Source organism: Cylas formicarius, unplaced genomic scaffold, assembly GCF_029955315.1.
Source record: "Cylas formicarius isolate icCylForm1 unplaced genomic scaffold, icCylForm1.1 PGA_scaffold_8__14_contigs__length_24414737, whole genome shotgun sequence".
Taxonomy (NCBI): Eukaryota; Metazoa; Arthropoda; class Insecta; order Coleoptera; family Brentidae; genus Cylas; species Cylas formicarius.
Window position 1 is genome coordinate 14,125,750 of NW_026844361.1, and position 20,347 is coordinate 14,146,096.

Genomic DNA, 20,347 nt, shown 5'->3' on the forward strand with positions numbered 1-20,347 from the left:
CATGAAGTAATTAGAAACGCTTCCATTGCGCGTAGAGTAATTAGCAAAGAGTACAGTGACGTCAAATTAGTTCTTTCTCTGCCTCTCGGGGTCATACAGTTTGTAAGGAATGTACTATGTTTCATATTTTCAAAATAATATATTGTTATATATACGGGATTTTTTGTTTTAAGTACAACACGCTGGATTTATTTCTGACGTATTTACAATTTTATGTCAAAAGTGACGTTTATGTATCTATATGTTTGTCCGACTGACACTTAGTTGACATTTTAAAAATAACTGAATGCAGGGAGAACAAATACTAACATTAAATGTTAATTTGATGGAGTCGTAATTTTTTCAGATTCAATTTTTTAGGATATGACATTAAAAAAAGACGACTTTATGTTGCCTATTTGAAAAGGTCATTTATTTTCAAGTATTGACGATAAACCGTTTTTCTATTGTACAAATAAATAGTATGGTAATTTTTTATTGCTATAGTTTTGGTTAACAAAAAAGATTTCATAGATTTCATATATATAAATTCGTAAGATGGTCTATTATTTGGAACGTTCAGAAAAAAATAAATAAAAATCATATAAAATCCGAATATTTTTGGGAGAATGTATTTTAAGTGTTTTAACTGGCAAATTGAAAGATATAAATTTAAATAGAACTTCTCAATTAGGTGATAAGAGTTTTTAATTAGCAAGTGTTATTGTTCTATTGATTAACTTTTTCAATAATCAATTGTTTAATAATTTGAGAGTTAATTCTACATGAAAAAAATAAGAAAATTTCCTCATATGGACGTAGTTTTCAAGATACAGTGTGTCAAAATAGTAAAAAAACTTTATGCCACTGACTTTTTTAGCAATTTAGCAATAATACTTTCAATAGTTTTAATTTATCACTACACAGAAAACCGTCAAATTCCAAGAAATCTGGATAACGGTTATTCAAGATATCAATAAAAAATCAATTACAATTTATTGGTTTATATTTTTTCAATTATTTAAACGTTATTTTTTTTAAAAAGGTTTGTTTTTTATTATTGATGTTCAATTTTTTTGGCCACCCCAATTTAAAAAAAAAACATGTTTTTTATATTTATTATTAATACTATTTCTTGTAGGTTTCTGTCCGTCCCAATATTTTCCAACAAAACTCAAAGAGGTTTGTGATTAAATTTCTTCCATTGTTCTTACAAATTATACAACTTTTTTATTAATAAGAAAAAAGACGATAAAAACATAAAAGCGGGATCTTTCCATAAGAAAAAATGACTTAGTTTTTATGACCCTGTTATGATTTGTTCTTAAAATATCAACACAGACCATTAAATTAGATTCAAATAGTGATGCTATTATATTTAGACCTGCAAACAGTCACTTTTGACATAAAATTCTAAATATGTCATAATTTTGAGGCTACTTCAAAAGTGCTTTAATATACAACGATTTAAAATAAGAAAAATTCTCTGAAATAAGGCGTCATCCCATAATAACCACGCCGTATACAACGTGTCCCAAATTCTCTTCTCTCAAGTTTTTTATGATTTTATAAGTATGCCATGATTTGTTATCTTAGGGAGGGTTCTGACTTTGGCGTTATATAATTCTCTTATTGAAATCATAAATACAATACTATCGAAGTTCTTAACTTCTTAAGCGAGCAGCGAAAGATTCATTTTAAACGGTTCGATATGTTGGTCTCCTAAATGCCCTGACCTTTTGCCCTTGGATTTTCTTTCTTTGAGGTAATCCAGAGAACCTCTCTCCAGTCGTTTCATTCATGATTGAAACGGGGTGATCTTATGTTTGCCTCATGATGTGTTGTTAGCAATGTCTCTCCATTCATCTCTTATCTGATGTGCTTCTAGTATCGTCCTGGAACGATTTTCCCCAGACACGTGTCTCTTCTACTTTTCCTTGGACCACAAGTTTTTCGTGATTGTCATCTTTCCTCCTGCTGTTTCGTTTTGACTAACTTGGATATAAAATTCTTTAAGTATGGATTTGTAGGTTCTACAGGGACTTGGCAATGTCCGTGGCTTATAAGGTGCAAGACTCGGCTGCATATGCATATGAATTTGACCTTCCCGAGATTACAGAAACCACGAGATAAAGAGTTCTGGACAAATTTAGAAACATTAACGGAAATATACTTGCTAGGGTCGTACTAAAAACACCAATTGCAAAATCGTCTCGATGCAAATCTGCAATTATTAACAAGTACGTTACCTGTTTCTGTCTCAATTTTTTGTTATGCTTATTAATGTAATGCAAAATAATCATTTCCGACTTGTTAAATTATTAAGACCTAACTTTACGAAGCCTGATAAAATCTTTTGTGCACTTGTGAGACATCACTACTAATCACTACTAATTCAGAAGCGGCTTTACGAAAAAAACAGAAAATATTCTCTGAACTTGTGGGGCATTACCGAACTGGAAATTTCACTATCTTTCCAAAAATCCAAAAATTAAATGAGGTGGCGATAAGAAAAATTAAAATTAACAACAAGAGACAATTGTCATACAAGTATCGTACGCGCCTGAATAGCGTCACATTTTGACAGCTGTTAATTCAACCGTTAACTGACAGAAAACGGATTTTCCTCGATATTTCCCAAATCAATTGAACGATCGTAATTCTGAAGTCGGTTATCAAACGCACTAAGTTTCCTGGAACACTTTCCCCATTTAACTTTTGCAGAGATATATAGAGAAGCGAACATGTAAAATTTTCGTCGCGTTGCCTTTTTTCCCTTTGTGAATAATCCATGTCGCGAAATATCTCTTCTTCTTGTCATAACCTATTACGAGTCTAACGCACAAAACACGCGTAATACATAGTCAAAATCAACAACCTACCTCAATATATCACGTTAATCCGCAAGGACCGCACTACGTATCCATTAAAACGCTCCCGCCGATCTCAAACATCATTGAAGCCGCCAAATATCAACAAGTTCGTCTGAAAGCTCGCAAACTTCGAGGGCTTCGACGGGCCCGTTACAAAAGCAACGACTGACGCGTTCGACGCAGGCGGCGACGTAGAACTAACATTAGAATCGGCGGGTGAGGATTGCCCGCCATTCAAAATGTGATTTGGGATCCACTGCGACTGTCTGGGATTTCAGACTGTGCGGACGAAGAGCCCCGTGGCGTTTTGTAATGCAAATGACTTTTCGAGGAGCGTACCTCTATCCATCGCCGTGAACGAATAACGCTTTTCTCGTCTGCTAATCGGTTTATTAAATCATCGCTAGGCGGGTGGGTGGACATCGTAAGAAGTTATATTAATAAGAGTAATAATAATTACAGGAAATATTAAATATTTATACCAGGGGATGTAGCAACTAATCTTAAATTTACTATTCTTCTAACTAAAAAAAGAATGAAAAGGATAAGACCCTCGGTATGGATAACCCAACGCCAATGCGAAGTATCATCTGGAGAACATCATTATATAAATCGCAGTGCGATGATAGTTTGTAAATAAGGTTTGGAAAATGGATATTCGACCTGGGTAACTGCGGTAAGAAAGTTGATTGATGTCTCCCTTTCAGCCGCGCCACATGAACACGTAATTGTTCCAGAAGGAACGGAGAATCGACTCTACAATGAACTAACTTATAGAGAAATGAATCTCTGCGCAAGCTCAGCAGGAGATCACGGCCAACTCACAATCCTCATCGTCAGATGATCAAAGAAATGAGATTGTCTATAATTTTATTGAACACAAGTGGTCCAAGATCAGAACCTTGAGGCACACCAGATGTTGGAACAAAAGGAACTGATCTAAACCCCTCAATCTCAACTAACTGACGACGGTTCACCAGATAGGACCTCAACACTATCATCAGCGCATCGGACAAACCAAATTTTTGAAATGATTTTTTAATCAGTAACTGATGATCTATCTGGTCAAACGCTTTGCGGAACTCAGTGTATATAACGTCAACTTGACCTTGCTTGTTCAGGGAGTCACAGACATACGAAGACAGGGAGCATAAGTTGGCGATACGTGATCTTTTCGCATAAAAACCATGTTGTTGCGTAGATAGTTTGTTTCTAATTTGAGCAAAAATAAATTTATTTAATATAATCTCGAATATTTTAGAAAAATTGCACAAGATCCAAATAGGTGGGTAGTTTTCAACTACCTTTTTTTCTAAGGTTCTGGCTAAACACCCGTTCCAAGAATCAGGTTAGAAATGTGACATAAAGGAGCACACAGTTATAAGAAATTTGTAAATACGAAAGTAAATAAAACATGCATTTTTTTAAATGGAATTCCCTATTTTGAAATTTAGTTTTGAATTCGTTTTGAAATTTTTCAACTTTTTTTTAATAATGGTACATACTTAAACCTAATGGTATTTTCTAATAGTTGATATAAATTTTGAATTGTGATCATATGTCACACCATATACAGGGTGTTTTCTAATTGAACGTTAATAATTAAGATGTCCTATACGTCTTAACCTTTGAGATACAAGGCGATAAAGTTTTCAAAAATACAATATATTTTTTTAACATCTCTAATACCACTTTAGATATTTTAACAAAATTTGCCTCACATGAACCAGGTATCGAGAGGCATTATTTAGTATTCCACAATTTTTTTTAAATACAGCAGTGGCGGGCAGATCAGGAGAATCCATACTTTTTTATTAATTTAGTGACACCACAATATATTTTATGAATTAGTTTACTCAGTTGTCCGATAAAAATTTGACAATGTCATTTTCTTATGGCCAACTAATATTATAGCAATAGTCTTAGACAGAAAAAAGGTTAAATATTGGAAAAAATATCTACCAAAATCAAAATATCTAGTCTTTCAGAAAAAAAAATCAAAATAAAAAAAAATCATTCTTGCAGTTTTAGTGAAGTAGTATAACATCCCGACAACACGATAAATAATAAACGATTCTTATAAAAAAAAAACGCTACCTGCTATTAATAATTTTTAACAAAATTGTCTATCAATAAATTAATAAAAACTTTTTTCAACAAAAAAAGAATATATATAATAGATATGGGAAAATCTCTGTGAAGTAATGCTTGGACTCGTTGAATATGATATGGGCACAATAGAAAATGTTGCAAAATTTTCCAAACCAAGCCAGAGTACTAAGTTCAGGATTTTCATCAATAGAATTTAAAATATCAAAATATCAGTTTCATTCAACCTTCTATGTACATATACATAAAATGCATATCTAACAACTTATTAGTAAACTCAACCATTCTTCTTTAAAATATATTTGGATATTTGAAACACCAAATTCATGAGGCGCGAGGAACTGAATGTAAAAGATGACGTCAAACAACTGTCAAATAACCGCCTTGACAACAGCCTACTACAATGATAAGAAATAATTATAAAGATTTCAAAAACAGACAATTACTTATATGCTGTCATATCAACGATATTATTATGATCATGTAGAGAAAAGAAAAATCAAATTTCATTAAAATATCTAAAGAAATTAAAAAAATAAATTTATTTTTGAAAAATTTACTACTCTGTATCTCAAAAGTTAAAACGTTTAGGACATATGTTCCTATGAAGTTTGTTTTTTAAAATGGATAAAAAAATCGCATCTTTGATAATTAACAAACACACTGTATACATTTTGCGGTTTTTTCTTAAGATGCTGATTTTCAACAGTCACATAACACTAAAAATTAAATAGCCGGTACAGCGGAAGGTAATGCTTTCTTTCCCCCTATTACTCTCGAAAAATCGATGAAATCAATTTTTTTCGAAAGTATACTCACTCCTCACTAAATTCGAGATCTCGATAACGGTGCGTCCTACAGCGTAGCCGTTGGTACAGATGGAGTCAGCGTCGAAAAAAAACGTTTTTATATTTTGTCTGTCTGTTCTCCTTTCTCCGTTCCGTGTTTCGACGATAACTTCGGAATGGTTTGAGCTACACTGTTCAAATTTTGCTCCTTTTTAACCGTCCACGGGATGCATTAGATATGTAAAAACGGCTGCCTTCAAGCTTCGGCTTCCATATTTTTTTCCGATTTTCAACTGCTTTTTGAACGATGCTATGAAACCCGATAAGTGTGCGAAATTTTGAAGCTATCGACTTCAAATTTGGCAGGCGAATAGCTTTTGGTCTCCTAACGACGCCTTTTGAAATTGGGGGTGTTGGGGTCGGAAGTATTTTAAAAAATTAAAAAATTGCGTTTGCAAGGGTCTGAGAAAAAAATCGTTTCTCCAAAACCGTTAATGCATCCAAAAAAATTCTTGAACGAGAAGACGCACAAAATTTGATCCCATAAACTTTTATTCTTGATAATTTTTCAAGAATGTACAGAGTGGGCCGCATATTATAAAAAAAAAGGATCCTATTACTATTGAAAATTGGATATAACAAAACGACTGTATCTCAGATGTTAGTTTCTTTTACATGATGATATAGCCCGTATAGACAGCTAAAACTTTTGCATTTAAGGTTTTCACCTATTGTAAAGAGTGTTGCTGATATTCCGTCTATATAAAAAATGCGTTAAGTGTCCTAAATTTGCAGATATCGACTTTAGCAGAAAAAACATGTTTTTCTCCATAACCATTAACCCGATCGACAAAATTCTTTAACCAGCAAACGCGGAAAATACAGTGCCATGATAATTATTTCAGCCATTTTTTTGATTAAATACAGGGTTTTCCAATTATAGTCAAAAATCTAAAAAACCCAGAAAATTGTTCTTTTCCAGAGCAAATTATTAACCGCAAATCAAAAATCGTAAAAAATATGGCTAATCGATTCAAACAGTGTCATAGGCCGCATCAAGACCTACAATTTTTGTATTTACGGTTTTCGTCTATCACATACGCTGTTATTTGAAAAAATCCAAATGAAAATCACCATTGCTGGCCCTCAATCTAAACGCGATGACGTCATTTACTATTACGATGTACTGCAGGGCTTCAGAAAACAAGCATTTTCTTGAAATCTCCATATCACCTCTATTTTGGACTTTGAATTATATACAGGATCCCTTCGTTTATGGACAAAAAGTCTAAAAGATCCTAAAAATTGCCGAATGAAAAACTATAAAAGATGGGATAATTCGAGTTAAACAGTATCGTAAATTGCGTCGAGGGAGAGTTTCATTTTTCTCGTGTATCATACAGAGTACGCGAGATATTTGAAAAATATCATTCGAATTCGAAAATAATTTAGACAAAGTTTGTCGTAACTTTGAAGTTCGGCGGGACGTGAAAGACACTTTATACAGGGTGCATGCACAATAAAACTACATCCATTTTGCAAAAGTTCCATGAGCACGATAGAAAAACAATGCGTCCCTCTAGCACAAGAAAAAACCGCGAAGCTGCTTCTTTTTGAAATACAAATCTGCTTCGCGAACGCGGACTTGCCCCGCTCACCGACGATTTTTCATGTTGCCTTAAATTTTTTAACGCAAAAGAAATGATTCCGGGCCTGCTTCCAAAATATTTAAAAGGATGCGCTTTTAGTAGATTTCGTTAGCTAAAACAAATACGCACATTTGACTATATGTACATCGTATAAATTGAGTCAGAAAACAATGCTGAATTATAAAAACATCCGCGTTATTTTATTGTTTGTTTCTGGAAATGAAATTTATGTTGAACCTGGTTTTTTTCGTTCAGATTAGATAGTGCAGCGGAATATTATCGAGGCATGTATGTATGTCGAGACCTAATTTCAATACTACTCGGAAACTATATAAATTAGTACGGTTCGTGTGCAACTGAATTTATTTCCAGTGTGTTCACGGCGAATGATTTGATCTCGTGGAAGGTCGATTGTGATTTTCCTTCGCATCCTGTCGTCATTCGAAAGCCCAGACGTGTTTACAAAGCAAACAAATATTATTTTGAGCATATCTAATGTCAAAACCGACCTTCAGGGCCGCATCGATTTTAAACTCGTATAAATATCGTTGTAGCCAAATCAACAGCAAATCAAATGAGAACTTTCCTATTTTAATATATTGTATATTAATGCATTTTTGAGTTCCTGGGAACTACCGATAAACTAATTGGAACCAATAGCTTACGATAATTTTAACTGTTGGTACTAAGAAATTTGTTCATGATCACAAGTTTAAACAATAATTTATTATTATTATTATTAGATTGAATAGCGTTGCCATGGAGACTAGAAACTTCCATTAGTGTCAATAATTTAACGTAAAATCCAAATTTATGCAGATACGAGTAATATTGTAAGGAAAACATAAGACAAATTATTAATAATTAGGCAATCCAAACCACGTGACCCAGCATGGCCGCTTAGGGCATAAATTGTAGTAGGTCAGGTAGAAAATCGGTTGTGTGGTGAGTTTTGAAGTGTTCAGATCGATTTTTCTAGCGTCCTATTTCGTGTGTCAGTTATTTTGAGATGGAGAGTCTTTTTTGAAAGAAATTATTACGAGAAAATCCCGATATTGGTGAATAATAAAAAACTGTTGACGGTGGTAGACCCATGATCCAATGTGAACAAGAAACATGTGGAACAAAATGGTTTTATTTCGAAACTGTTTAAAATTCTTCTTGGTATTGCAACCCATGTACTGATTCAAAACAGGTTTTTAAAAATAAAGCATTTTTTTATTGAAACAATAGTTTTGTTTTTTACTTCATTGAGACAGATGTGATCATTCCACGGTTGTTTGTTATATCATTGTTGGTTCAAATTCGAAAAACAGACATCACTGTAATGTTAAGTTTATTTTACATTAAAAAATTTGGTCTTTGCAAATCACAAATTTGTCAATTAATATTTTAAAATATATTTGATCCTTAATCCCTTAAAACACGGCGATTTTTATATTTTTCGTTCCAAATCTTTAATTTTTTTCGCTGATTCAAGTTCAGAGTAAACTCATCCATCATTAAGGCCGTTTGAGTAGATTTCCCAGTAGGTCGATCCTTATCTTTCCCCAAACATGTACTGATACCTTCATTGATTTCATTTTTTCTTAGCTGTTTGTTTTTTTGAATAGTTGGCACTGCAACAAAACCTACCAAGAGCTGAGAAAAGCAAATAAAAAACTTAAATACCAAAAATTAATAATCTTTTATAGTTTAGAATACACCTAAACACTTTCAACACACACAGAACATCATCAGAAACGTTATTTACTTTGGGACGCCATATTTGATTTCGTTTGACAGGTCGTTGGATTACCTAATCGTCATAGGAAAGGTTATTTCTATCAATGTATGTCCGAAAAAAAGCTTTGTTTAATGTTATTCATCAGTCAGGGTTCAAAGAACAACTAGATTTGTTCCTAGGAAACGACGCTCAGTTTCAGATCAGCATTCACAATGTTATCGATGTTTTTGACATTACCAAAACCACACTGTGCACTGTGCCGTCAGCCCAAACCAGCATTTTTCAGACTAAGAACATAGGGGGAGAAAAAGAGCGCACCAAGAACCGAACCTTGTATCACCCCAAAATTACAACCCTCCATAGGGCTGATATTTCTACCTACTCTTAGGCACTGTAGTCTATAAGATAAATAATAACATAATTTTTTCAATAAAAAATCAATACTAACCACATCAAATGCTCTTTGAAGATTTCTGCATAGACAGCTCCGATATGCTCTAGATTCGAGATCGATCCATAATATTTATAAAAAAAAGCCGCTACGACAATACAAATGCAATAGGAGAGAAATTAAAATAGAACCAGATGTAAGGCGCAATATTACCAAAGCTCTGGAGTACATATTCACTCAAAATACGTAAGAACTAAAAGTTCAGATTTTCACGAAATTATATATTTTGACATGGCAATTGTTTCGACAACACCGTGTCTTTATCAAATGACACGGTGTTGTCAAAACAATTGTCATGTCAAAATATATAATTTCGTGAAAATCTGAACTTTTAGTTCTTATTTATTTTGATAAATGGATTTTCATCAAGTCAAAGCCACCTCAGTTCAACCCATTCACTCGCTCATGTTACGCTGATGACAGATCTGACAAAACAGTAAACAGAAAATGAAGTGATTTCCAAATGCGAGACATCAAGGAGTATAACATGAGAAGGGACAGCATTTGGAGTGCTTAAAAGTGTACTAGATAACCAATAACGCTTTCAGAGAAGAGAGTAGGCAAAGGCGTATTAAACGATCTATGCTAGAAGCAACATTAATGGATGGGATAAGAAATAAGGATCTACGTAATAGGACACGAGTGGCAGGTGTCATACCTAAAGCATTTAAACTGAAATGGAAATGGGCAGAACAGAGGAACATAGAAGAAGTTTCGCACTGGAATTGAAAGAGACTACGAGGATGATGACGATATAAGTGATTTTAATAAAACGTGTCATACGTCAAAGAAGATGTGGTTTGCAGTGACGCCTAAAATTAGTTTTGATGGTTCGCGGATAAACTCTCTACTTTGTATTTGTAAGATTATTCACGCGCAAGCAAATCTGATATATTTTTATATTTGTTACTAATTATTTCAAATCCACGTAGTTTATAAACAAAAGAGTTATAACCATGGACCAGATAAATGAACTAAATATGCTTATGAATCCAAATTAACATGAAATACTTAAACCGTTTCCCAAACAATTTGAGCCGTGAGTTCTGGATTCACTCACTAAATTACATGATGCAGTTTCAACAAAACCCTATAGGTGAAAAAACATTTTTACTAGTTGTATAATTATTTACTGCTGCGAGAGTATGAACGAATGGAAGAAATTTGTTCGAAAATGATGACGATCTACACACTTGAAAAATGGCGGTGAACCCCGTGACAAACTAAAGACAAAATAATGGAAGGCATACATACAATATTTTGGTGAGACCCAACTATTTTATTGCAATGACAATTGTAAGTTTTTCTCAGGCACGGTACGTATGTTATGACCTTCTAAACTGTTCATTTTAGTAACAAATCAATGCTAATCGAATTTTAACCGCCTATATGCGTGGAATGTTAATTGGGTTGTGATTTAATGCGACTGTTATATACAGAGTGGCTTGGTAACGGATAATTCGTAAGAGTTAAATTTTATTTGGATATTACCAATAAATACGAAGTTTTTTTTTCAAAGAAACTTCCACAGGCTACTGTAATACTTTTTCGACTCAGCAAAAACCGACGCAGGAGGAATCCAGAAGTTTTGTAAAAAGTAAATACGAGTTTTAATAATCTAAGTAAACGATTTCCCACGTTAGGTAAGCGAGAGAAGACATCAGATTATTTGTATTTATTTTAAATGCATAAAAGGATTAGAAACAAGATTGCTTTCGAAAAGTCGTAGCTCACCGGGGCAAATTCGTAGCGCGTAGCCCGAAGCAGCTTTGTATTTTAAAAAAGAAGTCGCTTTGCGTTTCCTTGTCCTAGAGGGAAGCATTGTTTTTCTATCGTGCTCCTGCGGAACACTATGGAACTTTCGCAAAATCGATGTAATTATATTGTGTACACACCCTGTATAAGGTCTCTTTTACTTATCGCCGAATTTCAAAGTCACGACAAACTTTGATAAATATACAAAATTGTACCAGTAATAACGATTTACAATTATAATATTCAAGTATGTCGCGCACCCTGTATGATTGACAAAACCTGAAACTGTTCCTCTCAACACAATATTCGAGACTGTTTAAACCAAATAATCCCATTTATCCACGAAAACGGCAATTTTTTTTACCCATAATTGACATACCCTGTACATAATTAAAGAAAATCCGCAAATGGAGGTTATGGCCCTGGATCTTCCACGTTTCCTGGTCCAAGAATTTTTCCAAAATAGAAAATGGTTTTCGAGAAAATAAGTGCGAAATAGCGCAACGCAAATACAAAAATTGGAGCCCTTGATGCGGTCTATGACACTGTTTGACCGATTAGCCATATTTTTTACGATTTTTGAATTGCGGTTAATAATTTACATTGTAAAAAAACAATTTTCTAGGTCTTTTAGATAATAAAATAAAATAATCGAAAAAATGCCTGAAGTGAATATAATTGCACTGGATCTTCCGCGGTGAACGATTATGGAGGAAAACATATTTTTCTGGATGCTAAAATTACCAAAAAAGCAAAAAATTAATAAAAAAAATACTTGGTAAAATTTGATTGCACCCAATTTTTCCCGTTTAAATGCAAAATTTGAAGTTAATATCTGCAAATATAGGACACTTAACACATTTCTTATTTAGCACGGAATATGGGGATCATCCTGTACAATAGGTATAAAAGTTTTAGCTGACTATATCGCAATGTAAAAGAAAATGACATCTGAATCATAGTCTTTCAGTTATCACCAATTTTCAAGGACCATTTTTCTGTTTTTTTGAATTTGCGGCACACCTTGTATATTTTTGAAAAATTGTCAAGAATAAATATTCTTCTGGTTCAAGAATTTTTTTTGTCTCGTAAACGGTTTTTGAAAAATGACGTTTTTTGTAGATCCTTGTATACTAGTTTTTTTATTATTTTAGAATACTTCCCGACCCTCCGACCCCCCTCCCCCCATTTTCAATAGGTTCCGTCACGAGGCAAAGCTACATATATGTGCCAAATATGAAGTCGATTGCTTCAAATTTTGGACATGGAAATGTCCAAAAAACAGTCGAAAATCGCGAAGAAAAGATGGATGCTGGCGTCAGATCGACGCCATTTTTTATAAGCTTATGTGTCTCGTGGAGGGTTAAAAAGGAGGCAAATTTTAATTTTGTAGCTTCAACGGTTCGAAAGTTATTCAGGAAAAACCAAAAGACGAGAACGGAAAACGGACAGACAAAAAATTTTTTTTTTCGACGGTGATCATTTCTGTACCAACGGCGATCTCATCGTTACCGAGATATAAAATTTTTATACTAGCGTAGATAATCTCTAAAAATCCAATTTTCCATATCCAATTTTTCGAAAGTAGTTATTGGGGATTGATGGGAAATTATATGCACTTTTACGAAACTAGGAAATTAACATGACTCTAGGAACAAGTGCGGACTGAATATGAAGGTTGGCAATATCGAGTGTTTGTTGGTCAGTACCACACATTCTAAGATTCTTCTTCTTTCGAATTTAAACAAATTTGAGTGTTAATGTTATTTTGAACGTAAAAGTGATTTTGCAATGTGCGTGCAAATGCGATACTTCAAAGATTATTAAAGAAATATGTCTATATACATACATAAAATTTTGAAATTTAGAAAAAAATCTATTTTATATAACTTTCACACCACGTTCGATATATTTTAAACAACAACTTGTTTTAAATTGAAGACGATGTGAAAAATTCAATGGAAATTTCAAGAATTATTTTCATTTTGGGAAACACCAGTGGCGCACTATTTTTTCCTTAAAAGTATTAGATACATAACTGATATGGTAAATTTTCGGAAAAATGTTTTTTGCTATAAATGTCATTGAATAATCTAGAGTGGTTTGAAAATAATGATAAAAATTAGTTTATCTTTTTGAATTTTATCTTGTAACTAGGAAAGGGAGCGCTTTCAGACATATACTTAACATGACAGGAGAAAAATATGCTGGTACAGCATGTTATAAGCTGAATTATTTAAATATTGCTGTTATGTTGTTATTACTCTTACGCAATTATTTCTATATGTTTTTTATAAGCAAAATTTAAATTAAATTAAGTTAAATGTTAAATTAAATGCTGTATAAACTAACCCATATGGGTTAGTTTATACAGTTTAGTTAGTTTAGTTAGTAGGCTTTATATAGCCTACTAAATATCAAAACCAACTAAAAACTCTTATTAAAAATAAATATTTTAAGTAGAAGTTAAATATGTGTAAGTGCATTTTCTGTCTCGCTGGCAATCAAAAATTTGAGGAACTACATTTTTTGTAATCTAAAACAAAAAAATAACATACATAATCAAATATTTGATGTATGCAAATAAAATAAAATAAAAAAATAATACTTAAGTAAGTATATATGTCATAGAAGATATATTCTGGGTTTTATTAGTAAAGTAAGGTTGCCTAACCACAATTATTTACATTTAGTTAGTCATACTTACATTGAAATCATTTCACAAATGTGATTGTTCGTAGACTAATCTAACGAGTGGTTTCCATAATAAATACAAAAACCGAGACTAACGATACAAATTTGGTAAGAAATCAATGAGAAATGCTTGACATGGCTGTTACACTCGTAAGTTTTGCTATTTAAGGGTTCATATCTGGTATAATGTGATTTTAAATATAAACACACGTTTTAGTAAAATAAAAAAAATGGACAAGTTCCCTATTGGCCTATGCGGTGCTTATTTGCGAGAATTATTATATTTTGTAGTCCTGAAATCGACCCAGTTAAAAATCACTTTAAATAATTTATAAAAACTATCCCTCATTAATCACTGTCATTTCTGTTAGATCACCGAGATTATTATTAATCAGCTCCGCTTTCTTTAACGTTTCGCAGATGTTTCAACGCCTCCTATGTTATATCCGCAATCGTTCCATTGTTTACGTAGTTTTTCCGCGAACATAACGATAAGCAAACACGCCGCAAAACGGGCCGCACTATCGCGTAGCGTATAGCGTAAAAGTAACTTTTCGAAGATAATGCTTAAAGGATAAATGATGTTTTGTATCGTCCGGCGTTATTGTGAAAAAGGCGAAAAGCAAATAAACTTTTGGCCACGTCATCGATGACGCGATTCCGACTGCGTTTGTTAGGTTATAGTTGCGTCGAATTGCATTTGAAGCTTAAAATTATATGCTTGCCAACTTTTTAGCCGAAAATCGTTGTTGAAGTTTTCAAAATGGTACTATTAACCGCTCGTTGCCATACAACAAACAGGCAAGAAAAACTGCATTTTCATTAAAAATCCATCTTAACAGTTCCCGAAATTCATAAAACAAAATATGGGAGAGAATAGAAATGAAATCTCTCACAGATCGACAATGGGGGAACATGAACAAAATTTTAATTTGAAAAATATTGCTAAAAAAAGTTAATACTTATAAAAGAACCACAGTCCACAAAAAAAAAATTGTTGTTCTATATAGCAAGTATAAGCAATGAATGACCGGTTGTGACGTCAATTCGCTGGGCGCCAGCCGGACAGTAGCATATACAACGACAATTTTAATTTTATTCTTGATCCTGTCGCAGTTTTTCTTATCTTGTGTAGAACGTTTTTAAAATGACCGAATTCGATCTTTTAAAAGTTTAATCTGATAATTTACCTTTGGTGGATATATTTATGGAGACATCTTACATACAAAACACCGAAAGTTTTATATTCACAGAAAATTTAGCCACTAGTTTTAAACCAATATAATATTGTAATCAACTAAAAGCTTTCTATTTTTTTTCAATTAAATTCAAATGGTACATCAAATAAAATGCGGTTTGGCTGCAACCTTGGCCGTTTACCGCATCCCAACCTCCACGCGTCTCAATCGCTGTACATATCCTCTGTGAGACTTCCCTATTGCATAGCTTCATCAATCCCTGCCTTCCAGCTTTTCCATGGTCTGTCTCTTTTCCTTCTTTGTGGTGGCCTCGTATGTCCAAAGCACATTAGTTGTTTTTCTTCAATAGTATCTAATAGTCTCTTGTACGTCCACTTCGTCTCTCTCGTTCTAAGTACTTATTTGTATGTTAAATAATTCCCACATCAGTGTAAATCTTGTCCGATTATTCCAATAGCCATGTACTGGGTTTTCTCCATATTTATTTCCGGGCCCCATTTTTTGTATTCTTCTAGAAGCTTTCTAAACATGTAGTTTATATCGTTAATATTACTTGGTCCTCTGCAAATAATAGACTGTAGATGGACTCACTGTTCATCATTGCACAAATTTTACTGCATTTTAAGCCTTATCTATGTAAATATTAAATAAAATTCTTGACAAGTTACCTTTCCAATTTTTACTAAGATTTTCGTGTTATGATAGAACTGCATCCCATAACTTATTTATCGGCACGGTATCACATGCCTTCTTGAGGTCTATAAATATAAGGTGTAATTCTCTCGAGCAAACTATAGTTTTTTTGGCTAGTTGTTTCAGGCAGAAAATGCAATCGACGTAGGATCGTCTCGCCCGGAAACCTCTCTGCTCTTCTGCACCTTCAATTTTGCTTTCTATACGATTTTTCAATAAACGTCCATACAGTGGTTTCCTTTCTTATGAATGGAGCTTATATAAGCTAATTTCCACTCATCCGGAATTTTTTCCCCATTCAGGTATGTATTAAACATAGATGTGAGTCCACCTATTACAGCTGAGGAAGACGCCTTTAACCGTTCTACCGGTATACCTCCAGGAGCCGATGGTTAATTATTTTTCATAAATCTCAATGTATGTTCCACTTCCACGATCCAATATATAATATAGAAAGCTTAAAAGACGAATCCAAGGTGTTTTTGTATAAGTTAAGACTGTATAAGACTATAGAAGAACAAAATAAAATGAAAATTATTCAACAAAAAAAAGCATTTTTTTTTCAAACTAATGGAAACGTAAATGCCGATTTTAAAGTATATTGGCATTGATAACTTAAAGTGTTCTTAGTTGTAAATATGATGGTTGCAAGTTTGAAAAAGTTTATTTGGCGTTTTATGGGTTGTAATATTGTTTTTATGTTGCTTCCATTGTTATAATGTAAAGCACACCAAGCACAAATACAAACAGGCGTAAATTAAATGCAAACACACCTTTACACTAGCCAAAAATAGAAGTAAATGCTATAATTCTCGGCCTATAGTCTGAGAATATCACTATAACATGTCGTCGTATCTATCGAAAAGCAGCGATATGACGTCACAATTTGAATTATTTATTGAAACTTAAATATTGGGTTTTCAGTTTTGATACTTGGAATGCGTTATTTCTATTCATCAACAAATGTATTAAAGAAATCAAAAAATATTCAAGTTCCCTATTTGCGCTTGATGATGAGTTACGTTATCTTTCTTACCTTTAGGGTGTTAATGAGAGTCCTGCTGGACGTCACTGTTACAAAGTAACACGGCCAAACGTAGCATTCGCATGACGAGATTTCTATTGGTTAAAAAATCGGCTTCCAAGATGTGAAATCTCTTTCAAGAGGTTTATAATATCTCATGTTTAATTTTTCTGCCATTGTCCATCTTGTCTTGCCAACGGCCTCCTTTGAAAATTTTCTTAGACTAAACGTTGAAAAATATTGTGGCAGAACGCAAACCTGCAGCACTTCGTTATCCTAACATTTTCCAAGATTTACGTTTGCTAAAAAAACATCCTAGCAACTAAGGAGCGGAAAAAAATGCAAGCGGTAAACAAGGTAAGATGACTTTTAAGTTTTATAAAAAAGTGTTTGTATATTCATCAAAATTAATGTTGTCCCCTTCAAAGTAGTCTTGTGCCAACTTTCTTTCTAATCCTCGAAGCACTTCTGATAAGCACTTTCTGGTGTAGCCTCGACTTCTTACAGCGATTTTTTTGTTTATCTACTCAATAGTTCCACACCTCCTTCTTTCATTGGTTTCTTAAGTTTTGGTGATTGTGGTTTAATTTTTGGCCAAAAAGTTAGTTTGTTGACCGTACGAGCTTGTGGTAATTACTCTTGATGTACTACGCCAAGGTAATCAAAGAAAACAGTTGTTAAGTATTCGTTTAACGTGAAATGAAACTCGACCACGACGATGCAACCGTTTACTCACGACTCCATGTAATACGCGGCCAGGCAAGTGACTGCCGTGGATCGCCCTAGGAAAACGTACCGCATCACGGTTTACAAAAAAAAAACTAAACTAAACTGCGATATAAAAACCTCGCATATAGAACACCTTCCCCCTATAATAAACTAAAACTAACTAAACTCTAGTGGTGTTTATGTACACTTGCATGTAGATATGAGTGTCATGTTTACTGTTCGATTTGTAAACGATCTGGTGGGTTAATCTTACTACGTCTACGAAGGACACGCGCACTGTGGTCACCTGGGACTTGATTGTCGTTGGGGTTGTTCTCACTGGGTGAGATGACGTCTTCACTTTCTGAGTCCGATGTTTCGCTGTCGCTAGTCCTAACTGATGTTACAGTATTACTTGATCTGTTTCTTGTTATGTTGGAACGTGGATTCATCGAGTAGTTTTCCTTGCTGGGGTAAGATTTGTTGTCGTTACAATGATGACTCCACCGACCAACTCAACCACGTAAGTTCTTCGGCCAAGTATATCTCGAACCACCCCTTGACACCACCTGCTTGTATCCGAGTTTGGACGGTAGTCCCGGGTCCATACTTTCTCCCCAATTGAAAATTACAGTTCCCCTTTCTTTTTCTGCTTAAGTTCTAATTTGTTTTGTTTTTCTTTTATAATATTTTCGGTCGAAGGTAAAATTAATTCAAACCTAGTGCGTAAAAAGCGACCAAAAAGCATTTTTGCTGGACATTCCTGGGTCGTAGTGTGCGATGTAATACGGTATTGAAAAACAAAAGTATCTAAAATAAGTTGTAAATCGGTCACCCCATCCGCATATCCTTTGCGCAACGCTCTTTTTGCAATTTTCACGCCTGACTCGGCCAGCCCATTCGTTTCTGGATGATATGGAGCACCCGCTTTGTGAATGAATGATCCCCAAACTTGCCAAAAAAATTTGGAATTCCTCGAACATATAAGTTTATTATCGGTGGAAACTCCTTTTGGGAGACCAAAACGGGCAAATAGAGCTCCAAACATTTTTATGGTTTGTGCAGAACACGAGTCCATGGTTCTTTCGGAGTATCCCACATAATTAAAGAAGGTTTCGCGGAGTTTTCCGAATTAAGTGCGCATGTTTTCTCGATAGAATCGTCGATTTTTGTCCACCAAACATGAACGCACCAAGGCTTTCATTTTAACGATTCCGGTATGAGTTAAATGTAATTCCCCCAAAATACTGTCATAGAAGACTGGTGGCACAATTAGACGATAACCCCACATTAAACAACCGTGTTCTACAGAAATTTCATGTTTTTAAAAAAAATAAGGTTTATAATCTGTAGAGGGGCAAGTTTGTGGCCAACGGTTTCGAACATAAAATAGAATTTTGCTCAAAACGACATATTTTGAGGTTTGTTCTTTAATCTTGTTGAAATTAACTGGGAATTTTGAATTTTCGATGTAATTTAAATATGAAATTTGATCTTGTTTCCCCGAGTCGAATAGTAACGGGTTGGCTGGAATGGTGAAACATATTTTCAGTGTTTCCCCCTAACCGGGATAGGAAATTTGAGTAATTTTGTTTGGTATTGACATACTTAATTACGAAATGGAATGAAGATAGAATGTATGCCCATCTTTGAAGTGCTTTTTTCGGTTTGGCGATTCTGGATTCTTCCATTGGGACCACTGGGCTTTGGTTATGACCATTTTTTGGCAAATCAGGTTCATCATTGACGCCGTTTAACAGCTCTTGAGCGATGCTCTTTCGGCGGTCATTCTGTTCATAATTACTCAGTTAGTGATTAGACAATTTTTCAACACCATTTGTTTCTTTTATGCAAATTTTTTGTTCCGTTTTTTCTCAAAGTAGTAAATCGCGGACCACACAAAACACGTCTACCGCTTTGGTCTCACAAAAAAAGTGAATATGCAAACTGGCTAAAACAGTGAACATATGTTAGAAACAGGTGTATCTACATAATAAAAAAAAACTCGAAGATCGAGTTTACGTAGTCCTCAAAATTACAAAAATCACCTTACTTTTTGAACACACCTCGTATGCACTTGCTTGGCTTGCTCATAATACAAGTTTCTTCTCTTCTCTCTTCTTCTTTCTCGTATTTTATTTAAAAGTAACATACTTTCAGGGTTCCTATAAGCCTGTTGTAAATTTAATAAAAATATTTAAAACATTATTTGACTAAAACGGCACAATTAGGGATCCGCGTTTACGTTTCTAATGTTCGACGTATCCGAAACCTGATTTGAATACGCGCAGATAACAAAAGCTGTAGGCGGCGGCTATAGAAATACAGAAATCGATGAATCGATTCATGAACGTATGTTGTTCTATGATGTGTATTGTATTTTGTACCGTAGGAAACATCGGACCTCTCCGATATATGAACCTAGTTCTATTTGTGTCTCTGAATTATTACATGTGGGTTTATTGATGATGATTAAATAAGCGATTTACAGGAGCCAGAAGAGCAACAATAGTCGAAAGATGGTATAGAACTTGCACCTCAGTTCCAAGAACGTGAATAACTACGCGGCTTCTAGTCCTAGAAGAGTGGTGAAATTTTATTGTGCATGAACCCTGTATAAAGTGTCCTTCACTTCTCGGCAAAATTTAAAATCATGGCAAACTTTGGTAAATATGCAAATTTGTAGCAGGAATAGCGAT

At 34.0% G+C, this 20,347-nt stretch overlaps 1 protein-coding gene across 2 annotated transcripts in view; it reads right to left on the reverse strand.

Annotated features, from left to right (window-relative positions):
* LOC132706510 (alpha-1B adrenergic receptor) overlaps positions 1-20,347 on the reverse strand; it is a 125,335-nt gene that overhangs the window by 56,231 nt on the left and 48,757 nt on the right. The window contains exon 1 of one of the 2 annotated variants that reach the window (XM_060677863.1): positions 2,862-3,016. The exons of the other annotated variant lie outside the window; for it this stretch is intronic. The gene's annotated coding sequence lies outside the window, so the exon portion shown is untranslated. Of the gene's footprint in view, positions 1-2,861; positions 3,017-20,347 lie in introns of those variants that run through there. 2 annotated transcript variants of the gene reach the window in all.